The sequence below is a fragment of the Ovis aries genome, chromosome 3 (assembly GCF_016772045.2).
Source record: "Ovis aries strain OAR_USU_Benz2616 breed Rambouillet chromosome 3, ARS-UI_Ramb_v3.0, whole genome shotgun sequence".
In the NCBI taxonomy this organism is placed as follows: Eukaryota; Metazoa; Chordata; class Mammalia; order Artiodactyla; family Bovidae; genus Ovis; species Ovis aries.
The window spans coordinates 100082835-100093604 of record NC_056056.1 but is presented as its reverse complement, the minus strand read 5'-3'; the positions used below and the strand labels follow the sequence as shown (position 1 = coordinate 100093604).

General features: G+C 45.5%; 1 non-coding gene across 1 annotated transcript; it reads right to left on the bottom strand.

Annotated features, from left to right (window-relative positions):
* Positions 1 to 988: 988 nt before the first annotated feature.
* On the bottom strand, positions 989 to 1061 carry TRNAE-UUC (transfer RNA glutamic acid (anticodon UUC)). The gene has a single exon. It is a non-coding gene; the product is annotated as a tRNA-Glu (tRNA).
* Between the last annotated feature and the right edge of the window lie 9709 nt (positions 1062 to 10770).

Here is a 10770-nt window from a genome sequence, read left to right as displayed (position 1 = left end):
TCTCAGCATCAGGATCTTTTCCAACGAGTCAGCTCTTTGCATAAGGTGGCCAAAGTATTGGAGCTTCACCTTTAGCATCAGTCCTTCCAAAGAACATTGAGGGTTCATTTCCTTTAGAACTGACTTTGGTTTGATCTCCTTGCTGTCCAAGGGACTCTCAAGAGTCTTCTCTAGCACCATAGTTTGAAAGTGTGAATTCTTTGGTGCTCAGCCATCTTCATGATCCAACTCTCACATGAGTACTGGAAAAATCATAGCTTTGACTATATGGATCTTTGTTGGCAAAGTGATGCCTCTGCTTTTTAATATTCTATCTAGGTGTGTCATAGCTTTTCTCGCAAGGAGCAAGCGTCTTTGAATCTCATGGCTGAAGTTAACATCTGCAGTGATTTTGCAGCCTAAGAAAATAAAACCTTCCATTGTCTCCATTTTCCCCCATCTATTTGCCAGGAAGTGATGGGGCCAGATGCCATGATCTTAGTTTTTTGAATTAACACCGTAGTTGGGGTCAATTCATGGCACTGATTTAACCTCTCTGAGGCTCAGTATCTTCATTTCTAAAATAAGGACAATCAACCTCACTGGTAAATTTCCATCCAAGGAGATGAAAACATGGAAAAGTATCTCACTCATTCCTGTGAGAATCAGAGGAGCCGCCTCCACCAATGCAGCGCATTTAGGCTACTATCCAGACGGAGCTGTTAACGTTTGAATCAGGGCCCAGATCTCAGATTAGGGAGGCAGCTCTCAGCGTCACCCAGGACAAGCGGTCTAAAATGCAGCCTGCACTCCTTTCAGAGTGGACGGCTGGCAAGAGAGAAATCACCCGTTAAGTAGGCCACACGCCTGTGCCTTATGTGGGGCTTCAGAAGTGGCTCCTCCCAAGCTCAGGGTCCACACTCTCCCTCCAACGTAACTGAAAGAGGCAAAACTAAATCCACTTCTTTTTTTTTTTTTTGGTCACTCTATGTGGCTTATGGGATCTTAGTTCCCTGACCAGGGATTGAACCTGTGCCCTTGGCAGTGAAAGCGCCAAGTCTTAACCACTAGACCACCAAGGAATTCCCAAGCTAGCTGGAGTTTATCCAGAGAGAACAAGAAGAAGATGGGATCTCATTTCCGCAAGCCCTCAGTGTGGACATCAGGTCAGAACCTGGGTCCGTGCGGCCACGCGATGGCCAGGCTGGAAAGAGGCGGCCCTACTGTGCGCAGGTTGGGGCTCCGCCTGCTGCCTCTCCATGTGTTTCCCTTCCTGGAGTAGCGGTTGGTTCTCAGTGCTCAGTGTTGCCAGCGTTCCCATTCAAGCCCGAAGCGTCAAGGCTTTATTTTCAAGTCAGGCAAAAATCGGGCTGAAAATTTGGAAGCTGGGCAACTAGCATATTTGAAAAGAAGCCACCTGGTCTTCTATGGATGGGGAGGGGCTCCTCCTTCTGAGTGACAAGAAGGGTTTGTGTTGGGCACTTGGGCTGTTTATACTGAAGTTCACAAGAAAATTATCTCCGGGCTGCCCAGCGTGCTGTCTGCTTTGAGGCTTCAAGACCCAGGCTGACCTTCAGGACCTTCTGCTGACCAGAAGGGATCAGAGCACTTGAACATGAACGTGGGAAGGCAAGGAACTTAATATTTCATGTAGAACTGGTGGAAGTGGCCAAGTCCAGCGCTCTCTTCCATAATGGCATCAGGGAAAATACTGACTGGTCAGCTGACAAATATATACTGAGTGCCTTCTCTCTGCTGACACTGGAAGCCCAAAGTTTGGAGCTCAGACTGGGTGGTGACATGTGATTAAAGAAAGGAGGCAGTCTGTATCTAGAGAGGTACCAAGGCAAGTGGGGCTTCCCCGGTGGCTCAGATAATAAAGAATCTGCCAGCAATGTGGGAGATGTGGGTTTGATCCCTCGGTCGGGAAGATCCCCTGGAGCAGGGAATGGCACCCACTCCTGTATCCTTGCCTGGAGAATCCCATGGACAGAGGAGCCTGGCAGGCTACAGTCCATGGGGCTGCAAAGAGTCGGACACGACTGAGCAACTAAACACCAACAAGACAGGTGACCAGTGCATCCGGCCAGTGGAAGACCCGGACGCAGAGAGTTTGGGAAGTTTGGTGGGGAAGATATTGGGAATCCTGGAGAAAGATTCCAGGGTGTGTGTGCGTTTATGTTTACGAAGGTCACGTGGAAGGAATAAAGGATTTAGAAACTCTCACTAGCTGTGCGACCCTGGAAAATTTCTGAGCCGTGGGGAAGTACCAGAAACTGTAAGAAACCTAGGAATGTATGCTAAATTTATGCAAAAGGTGTCTTACTGTACTTTCTTTTAACCAGTTTATACCTCTACCAGCATGTATAAGTGTTCTGCTTATTTCACAGTCTTTTCTGCATCTGCCGGTCAACTAGGGACAAAGCGATGCCTTGCTATGGCTCGATTTTCCGTTTCCCCGGTTACTAACGGTGTTGGTCATCTCTTCTTAAGATCGGTGGTCATTGGCTGTTCCCTTTTCTGGGCAGAGGCTGTTGCACTCTTTGTCCATTTTTCAGTGGCATCTGTCTTTTCTTATTGATTTGTCAGAACTTTTAACATATTCTGCATTCTAATCCTTTCTTGGTTATATAGGTTACAAATATTTACTTCTGTTTTGTGGCCTGCCATTTCATTTTTTATAGTGTTTGATATGATCTACAAAGCATCAAATATTTACTATCTGGACATTTATAGAAAAAATTTACTGAACTTGCTTTCAGTTGTTTTCTACCTGAGTTTTTGGTAAGCTTCATTTCATTGTTGTAGTATAATACATTGTTTTTCTGTTCCATTGTGATACAATATCATGTGGTTATGTTTTGCTTTCTGGTTTCCTCTATTCTATTGGAATGCCAGTTTACTAGTGTTCCAAAATAACCTTGATATCTGATAGTGCAAATCTGTCGCCCCAGTCATTTTCTTCATTTAAAAAAAATGTATTTATTTATTTGCTTTTTGGCCGTGAGGCTTGTAGGATCTTAGTTCCCCACCTGGGGATCAAACTTGTGTCCCCTGCAGTGGGAGCACAGAGCCCTGAGCCCTGGGCCTCCCGGGAAGCCTCCTCATTTTCTTCTTTCAGCACTCCCTGACATCCTGCCTGTGTGGTCATGATGATCAGTGTTGATTCACTGCACAAGCTGATTTTTATACTTACACATTTCAACTGCCAGTACATAAGAATTAACAGGCTTTTCCTTTTCCTGGGCAACTATTTTATTGCTGTTCTTGACAGGAAGTGAGTATTTTCCAGCCCATGGCACCTGTTGGTATTAGTGATAATTAGGAAACTTGCTAGAAGAATCAAAGACATTCTGGGGACATCTGTTTGGCTTTCTTTGCCTTTCTGCTAGCTTCTAGGTCAGAGCTGAGCTCTTAATTAATTATTACTTGTATCGAGCAGTAATACCCCCTGAGAAGGGCCGCAGATTGCACTGAACAAAGCATAGCAAATAGTAAATTGCTATCGAGACAACAGAGTTTACCGTATATTTATATCTTTAAATATCATTGTGTACCTAAAACTGGTCTTCTTGGAGATCTATCAATTAGATTTGCATACTCATTCCAAATTCTAAATTCACTTCAGCAGCAGAAATGTTTCATAAAAAAATAGAGTCAATTGTATTACAGTTGGATTTTTAGATCTCTCTGTTTCATGTTTTCAAATTTCTAAACTATCTTGTTGAGGCATGACCTGTATTCCTTTACATTCACTCATCACAAGTGTACAATTCAATGATCTTTAGCAAATTTATGAAGTTGTCTGACAATCACCACAATCCAATTTTGGAACATTTCCATCAGCCCAAGAAGTTATCTCATACCCGTTTGCAGTTAATTAGGCTAATTCAGTTCAGTTCAGTTCAGTCGCTCAGTTGTGTCCGACTCTTTGCAACCCCATGAATCGCAGCACACCAGGCCTCCCTATCCATCACCAACTCCTGGAGTTCACTCAAACTCATGTCCATAGAGTCGGTGATGCCATCCAGCCTTCTCATCCTCAGTCATCCCCTTCTCCTCCTGCCCCCAATCCCTCCCAGCATCAGGGTCTTTTCCAATGAGTCAACTCTTCGCATGAGGTGGCCAAAGTATTGGAGTTTCAGCTTCAGCATCAGTCCTTCCAATGAACACCCAGGGCTAATCTGCTTTAGGATGGACTGGTTGGATCTCCTTGCAGACCAAGGGACTCTCAAGAATCTCCTCCAACACCACAGTTTAAAAGCATCAATTCTTCGGCGCTCAGCCTTCTTCACAGTCCAACTCTCACATCCATGCATGACCACTGGAAAACCATAGTCTTGACTAGACGGACCTTTGTTGACAAAGTAATATCTCTGCTTTTGAATATGCTATCTAGGTTGGTCATAACTTTCCTTCCAAGGAGTAAGTGTCTTTTAATTTCATGGCTGCAATCACCATCTGCAGCGATTTTGGAGCCCCCAAAATAGGCAACAGCTAATCTGCTTTCTGCCTCTATGAATTTGCCTTTTCTAGACATATAATACAAATGGCATCATATAATAATTAGCCTTTGTGTCTGGCTTCTTTCATTCTGTTTTAGCTGTGTTTTTGAGGTTCATGTCAAAGGATGTATTAGTAGTTTTTTCCTTTTTATTGTTTAATATTCTGTTGTGTTTTGTTTATCCATTCATCAGTTAACGGGTGTTTGGATTGTTCCTAGTTTGGCGTTGTTGTGAATAATACTGCTCTGAACATCTGCATAGGCATCTTTGTGTGAGCATGTGTGTTAATCTCTCTTGGGTAGATTCCTAGGAGTGGAATTCTCGAATCAAGTGGCAAATTTAACTTTCTATGAAAATGCCAGACTGTTTTCCAAAGTGTCAGCACCATTTTCAATTCTCACTGGCAACATATGAGGGATACAGTTTCTCAATATCTTTGTCGTACTTGGTTTTTTATTAACACCATCCTAGTGAGTGAGTAGTACCATCTCATTGTGGTTTTAACTTGCATTTCTCTCATAACTAATGATGCTGTTATGAGCCATTTGTTTAACTTCATTAGTGAAATTTCAGTTCACATCTTTGACCATTTTTACATTGTGTGTCTGTGTGTGTGTTTGCGTTTAGTTGCTCAGTCACATCCGACTCTTTGTAGCCCCATTAATGTGGGCTCTAGCCCACCAGGCTCCTCTGTCCATGGAATTCCCCAGGCAAGAATGCGGGAGCAGGTTGCCATGCCATCCTCCAGGGGATCTTCCCGACCCAGGGATTGAACCTGCGTCTCTCAGTCTCTTGCATTGGCAGGAGGGTTCTTTACCACTAGTGTCACCTAAGGGGGTTTAGTTAATGAAATGGTAAAAAAAATCTTCCCCAGGAGACATTTTCCCCAGTGTAGCCATCCTCAGCAGAGACAGGTAGATGGAGCTCTGATGTATTAGTTGATAGATGTTTATATATTTTAACATTCACGACTTCAAAATTTTCAGCATCCCTCAGTGGGTGATAGAAGGTGACCGCTTAATGGCTGGCATGGCTGTGTCCTTAAAAAATGACGAACAAGAATACTTGTTCAGAACTTCAGTGGTTCAGTGGTTAAGAATCCACCTGCCAGTGCAGGGACAGTTTGATCCCTGGTCCAGGAAGATAACACATGCTGCAGAGCGACTGGGCCCGCAAGCTGCAATTACTGAAGCCAGCCAGTCTGGAGCCTGCACTCTGCAACGAGAAGTCACAGCAGTGAGAAGGCCCTGCACAGCAACCAGAGAGTGGCCCAGCTTGCTGCAACTAGAGAAAGCCCACGTGCAGCAATGAAGACATAGTGCAGCAAAAAAAAAAAAAAAAGAACACGCTTGTTCAGTGGTTCAGTCCCTGGCCTTGCACTGTTTCATTAACTGTTCGTTGTATAGTTCATTAAGTATTACAGGCCACATTATAGAGTTGAGAAGGGGACCCACCAGGAGTCCCCAGCTAATAGCTAATAACTGGGCTCTGAAAGCACCTGGTGGAGCCCAGGGTCTGCGTCCTTCTTCACCGCCCTCTGTAGCTTTGTGACAACTCTTGAGAGTTAGAGGCCCGAGAGTGACGAAGCCAGGGAACAGTCGGGAGTTGTAACCTTGTTGTTGTTCAGTCGCTCAGTCGTGTCTGACTCTTGGAGACCCTTTGGACTGCAGCCCGCCAGGCTCCTCTGTCCATGGGATTTCCCAGGCAAGAATACTGGAGTGGGTTGCCATTTCCTCCTCCAGGGGATGTTCCTGACCCAGGGATGGAACTTATGTCTCCTGCACCTCCTGCATTGCAGGTGGATTCTTTACCTGCTGAGCCATCGAGGAAGCCCCCTTAGAGCTCCCTGCCCAAGGACCAAACCCACACCCTCCTGCATTGGAAGGTGAAATACTAACCACTGGGCCTCCAGGGAAGTCCCCCACTTTCTTCATTTTAAAGATGAGGAAACAGCTTTAGAGAAGTGATCCTTCCATAAATACCCCGAGGGTCCAGCTGAAGCACTTCCTCTGTCCTGAAGCCTTCCTTGCAGGGCTCACTAGTCCTTACTGCTGTCCTTTCTTTGAGTCCTTTTAGTGAGGTCAGTATGCAGTGTCCACGCTGAGCTGTTTCATTCTCGTGGGGAATGGAAACCAAAGCACCAGCTGGCGCCCAAATTGGGCAGTGACCTTTGCCCAGAGAAGACTTGTTCTCCTCTGTGTCCACCAAAGTGAAGATGGGAGGCGTCCTGTCCTGTTTCTGGGGTAACATCTCAAACCCAGGGCCTGTTGAGAGTGGACATGAGGAATTCTTTCTCCCTCTCTCCTTCCTTCCACCTCTCTTTCTCCAGCTCTTGGAAACCAGAGACAAATAGGACTCTGGATAAAACAAGCACTTCCCCAAATGGGGCCTCATCCCCCTGTGGCCTTGGATAGAGGGAACTTCTCTCTTCCCAGCCCTCTCCTCCTCACTTTGTCTCCGCCTTGAGAACGGGTAGATAAATACATCATGGGAAGCCCTACCCTAATGTCAGGATCCTGGGAACTAGAGACCACAGGAATCTGTTAAGTAAAATTCCATCAAGAGCAGGAATTTGGACCAAGTTGTCCAGCTATTTGTGGTTGGTTGGTGTTGCTAATGCCGCCTTATTCATCCCTTTCTTTCCTTTTCTTTGTATATTTCTCAACCTAAAGGCATGATGGGCAAGGGCGGAGATATTTAACTTTTAAAATAAAGAAGCTCATTTTCTATGCTCTGCTCCCCTTGCCAGGCTAGAAAAAGCCCTGCAGTGATTCTGTATAACACCGTAGACTTGATAAGAATGAGTCCATGCATGTATATGGCTCATTCACAATTTGTCCCATTTTCTGGGACAAAAGTGACTAAAGGACAGTGAGGCTGGTTCCACAGCCATGAGCTGCAAGGATAGCTTGCAGCTGACATTCTGCATCGTCATGGACTCCCTGACACACAGATTATAAACAAACTCTACTCCATCCTCCATCGGCGTAAGGCTCCTGGGTGGATCTTCAAGTCTTACAGCACCCATGGGTGGAGTGTGGGTGCCTCTTCCCCATTATCATATAAAGCTTCCTAGTAACTCAGTAGTAAAGAAGCTGCCTGCAATGCATGAGACATGGATTTGATCCCTGGGTCAGGAAGATCCCCTGGAGAAGGAAATGGCAACCCACTCCAGTATTCTTGCCTGGAGAATCCCATGGACAGAGGAGCCTGGTGGGCTGTAGTCCATGGGGTTGCAAAGAGTCGGACACGACCGAGCGACTAGACAATAGCAATAACAGTTCTAGATATAATGACAGTGATTTCAGTACATAAGCACTTCACTTCCTTCTCCATCTGCTGGAGTGAGACCACAAACATTTGAGTTGAATTAAGAGGTTGCTCAAAACCATGTCATTTCTCATGTGTATCAGCTTACTGCCAAGACCATCATAGGGTCAGTCGTCAGTTTTGCTCCTAGGTTCTGAGCAAGAAACTGGATTTCCTTTTTATCTTCTGGCTCCATGTTTGAAAAACAATTCCTGCTAACCTTCGGCTTCACCACTGAGGGTCTGATTAGGCATATAGGCAGCAAAGCTGTAAGATGAAAGACTATCACTTAGTTAATTGGACTAATCAATAACTCATTTGACACCAACCACTCCTTGGTCTTATCCCTTCTTTAGTTTTCTGATCCCTAGGAGGGGAAGCTTGATGCCTAGTTTTCTTTTCTTCATTCCTTTAACCTGAACTGTCACTGCCACCTGCCACCTGCCACCTCCCCCACCTCCAGTACACACTCATCTGCTAGAAAGGGATGCTCAGGAACTTTTCTGGTGGCCCAGTGGTTAAGACTCTGTGCTTCCAATGCAGGCGGAATGGGTTTGATCCCTGGTCAGGGAACTAAGATCCCACATGCTGTGTGGCACAGCCAAAAAAGAAAGCCTAGAAAGGGGCACTCACATCACTCCTCCCAGTACCTGTGAGGTGATAGACCCTTGCATGTACCCCTCTTGCCTGTTCCTCACTCAAGCCCCCACGGTTACTCGATTCATTGGTGACAGTCATCTGTCCATGTGCTCGACTGGTAGGATCTTATCTATTACAGGACGCTAAGCACAGAGGTATCAGTCTCTCTCCTTCCCTCTCTGCCACAGGCCACTGCAAGGCACCATCTCGGCTGGGAGGATGGGCTTGCAGACCCAGCATGTGGGCTCTTTGTAACCAGGCTGCGGGGCTGGGAGCACAAGGGGGAAAGTGAGATGGAGAGCATGTTAGTAAGTCAATGGGAGCTCCTCTCCTGCACCTTATCCCCCAAGCTAGCTTTCATTAGTGACCAACCTGATATTTTGATCACTTGACTGCCGCATCTACCACTCAACTGAGTCTGTTCTCCAGAAGGGAAGAGACCATCCCTTCTGTTGTTGCCATTCAGTCACTGAGTCGTGACCGACTCTGCAACCCCGTGGACTGTAGCACGCCAGGCTTCCCCGTCCTTCCCCATCTCCTGGAATTTGCTCAGACTCATGGCCGTTGAGTTGGTGATGCCATCCAACCATCTCATCACTGTTGCCCCTTCTCCTCCTGCCCTTAGTCTTTCCCAGCATCAGGGTCTTCTTCTGTGCGTCCCTTCTGTAACGTTGCCTAAAGTGAACCAGTGGTGAACGGTTGCTGTTGGTTGTTTAGTTGCTAAGTCATGTCCGACTCTTTTGCAACTCCATGAGCTGTAGCCCACCAGGCTCCTCTGTCCGTGGAATTTTCCAGGCAAGAATACTGGAGTGGATTGCCATTTCCTTCTCCAGGGGACCTTCCTGACCCAGGGACTGAACCTGCAGCTCCTGTGTCTCCTGCATTGGCAGGCAGATTCTTTATCATTGAGCCACCAGAGAAGATCCAGTTGAACAGAAAAAGATCATATACCAAGGTGACATGCTGCTTAGATTGACTGTCTACAAGAATACAGATGGAGGTCAACAAGGTCTACTTCCCCTGCCCCCAGGAGGTGGAAACTCCCAAGAAATCAGTTCCTCGTTGCTGGTGGATGTTCACCATCACACATGTCCTAACGTGGAGGTGAGTTCAGTGGACGGCAGGGGAGTTGGAAGTTTGGACAGAGCTCAGATGGAGCTGTTATCCAGGAAACACCTGACCCTGGGATCCCACCCTCCACTTACAGGGCTCTGTTTCCTGATGCAGCAGGAGGAATTCTGGGCGAAGTGCTAAATATAATGCTTGAGGTAGTGTTTCTGGATGGGAAATGCAGTTTGAAAGTGAGGAAGGTAAACATATTGACAAAGAAGATGCAAACATGAGAACTGAGCCAAAGGGAAAACCAGCAGCCTTCAAGCTGCAGACCTCAGAGAATGCATTGGAAGGATGGCGGGTTTTGTCTATTCGTTTCTTGTTTTGTTTTAGGGTGGCCTGAAGCAGGATGTGATGCAAAACTGGAAAATCCAAACTTCAAGAGGTTTTCTTTCTTTTTTTTCTTTTTTTGGAGAAACTCATCATCACCTCTGACTGAGGTATAAAAAGCAGAAACAAAAGTATTTATGAGCTTCTTATAACTTTTGCTTCATATTGTGGTGGTGTGTATCTTTTTCGTTTTTAAATACCAGCATGTTTATTTCAGGTTAAATTTCAGTACGTGAAGGCTTCTGATGGTAGTGGAAGTTACATGGCTTTAGTCTGTCTTCAGAGACACTGGGTTTCTTTTCTTGAGCTTTCTGGACAGTCCTCTGTATATCTGACTTTCCAAAGTCTCATGCAATCCTAAAAGCAAGTGTGGGTCTTCCCTTTCAGCTGATGATCTGTGTGTGCAGGCAGGCCCAGGTCCCTATTAACCATCCAAGTGATGGCTTAACGCCAATTCATAATCCAGACTTGGATCCATAATTTCATGATTTGATTTCTAAGCTTCATACTCAGGAAAATGTCAAATACATACCAAAGTAGAAAGGAACTTCTGATGAGATCTTCGTATGCCATCTCACAGTGTCAATGGTGATTGCCATCTGTACGCCCACCAGCTCCCCACTGCCCAGTTTATTTTGAAGCAAATCCCAGAAATCACTTCATCCCATCTGTAGATAGTTCATCATGCATCTCGCAAACACAAAGACTCAAAAAGGTACCCTGAATATCATTTTCACACCCAACATTTTAATCACTCCTTGATATTTCAAATACTTCCACTAGATTATTTTGAAGCACATATTAATATCAAGCATCCTAATCGTGTATCTACAAATAATTGTCTATACATCTAAAACATGAACACTGTTTCCTTTTTTCTAAGCAAAACCACAAC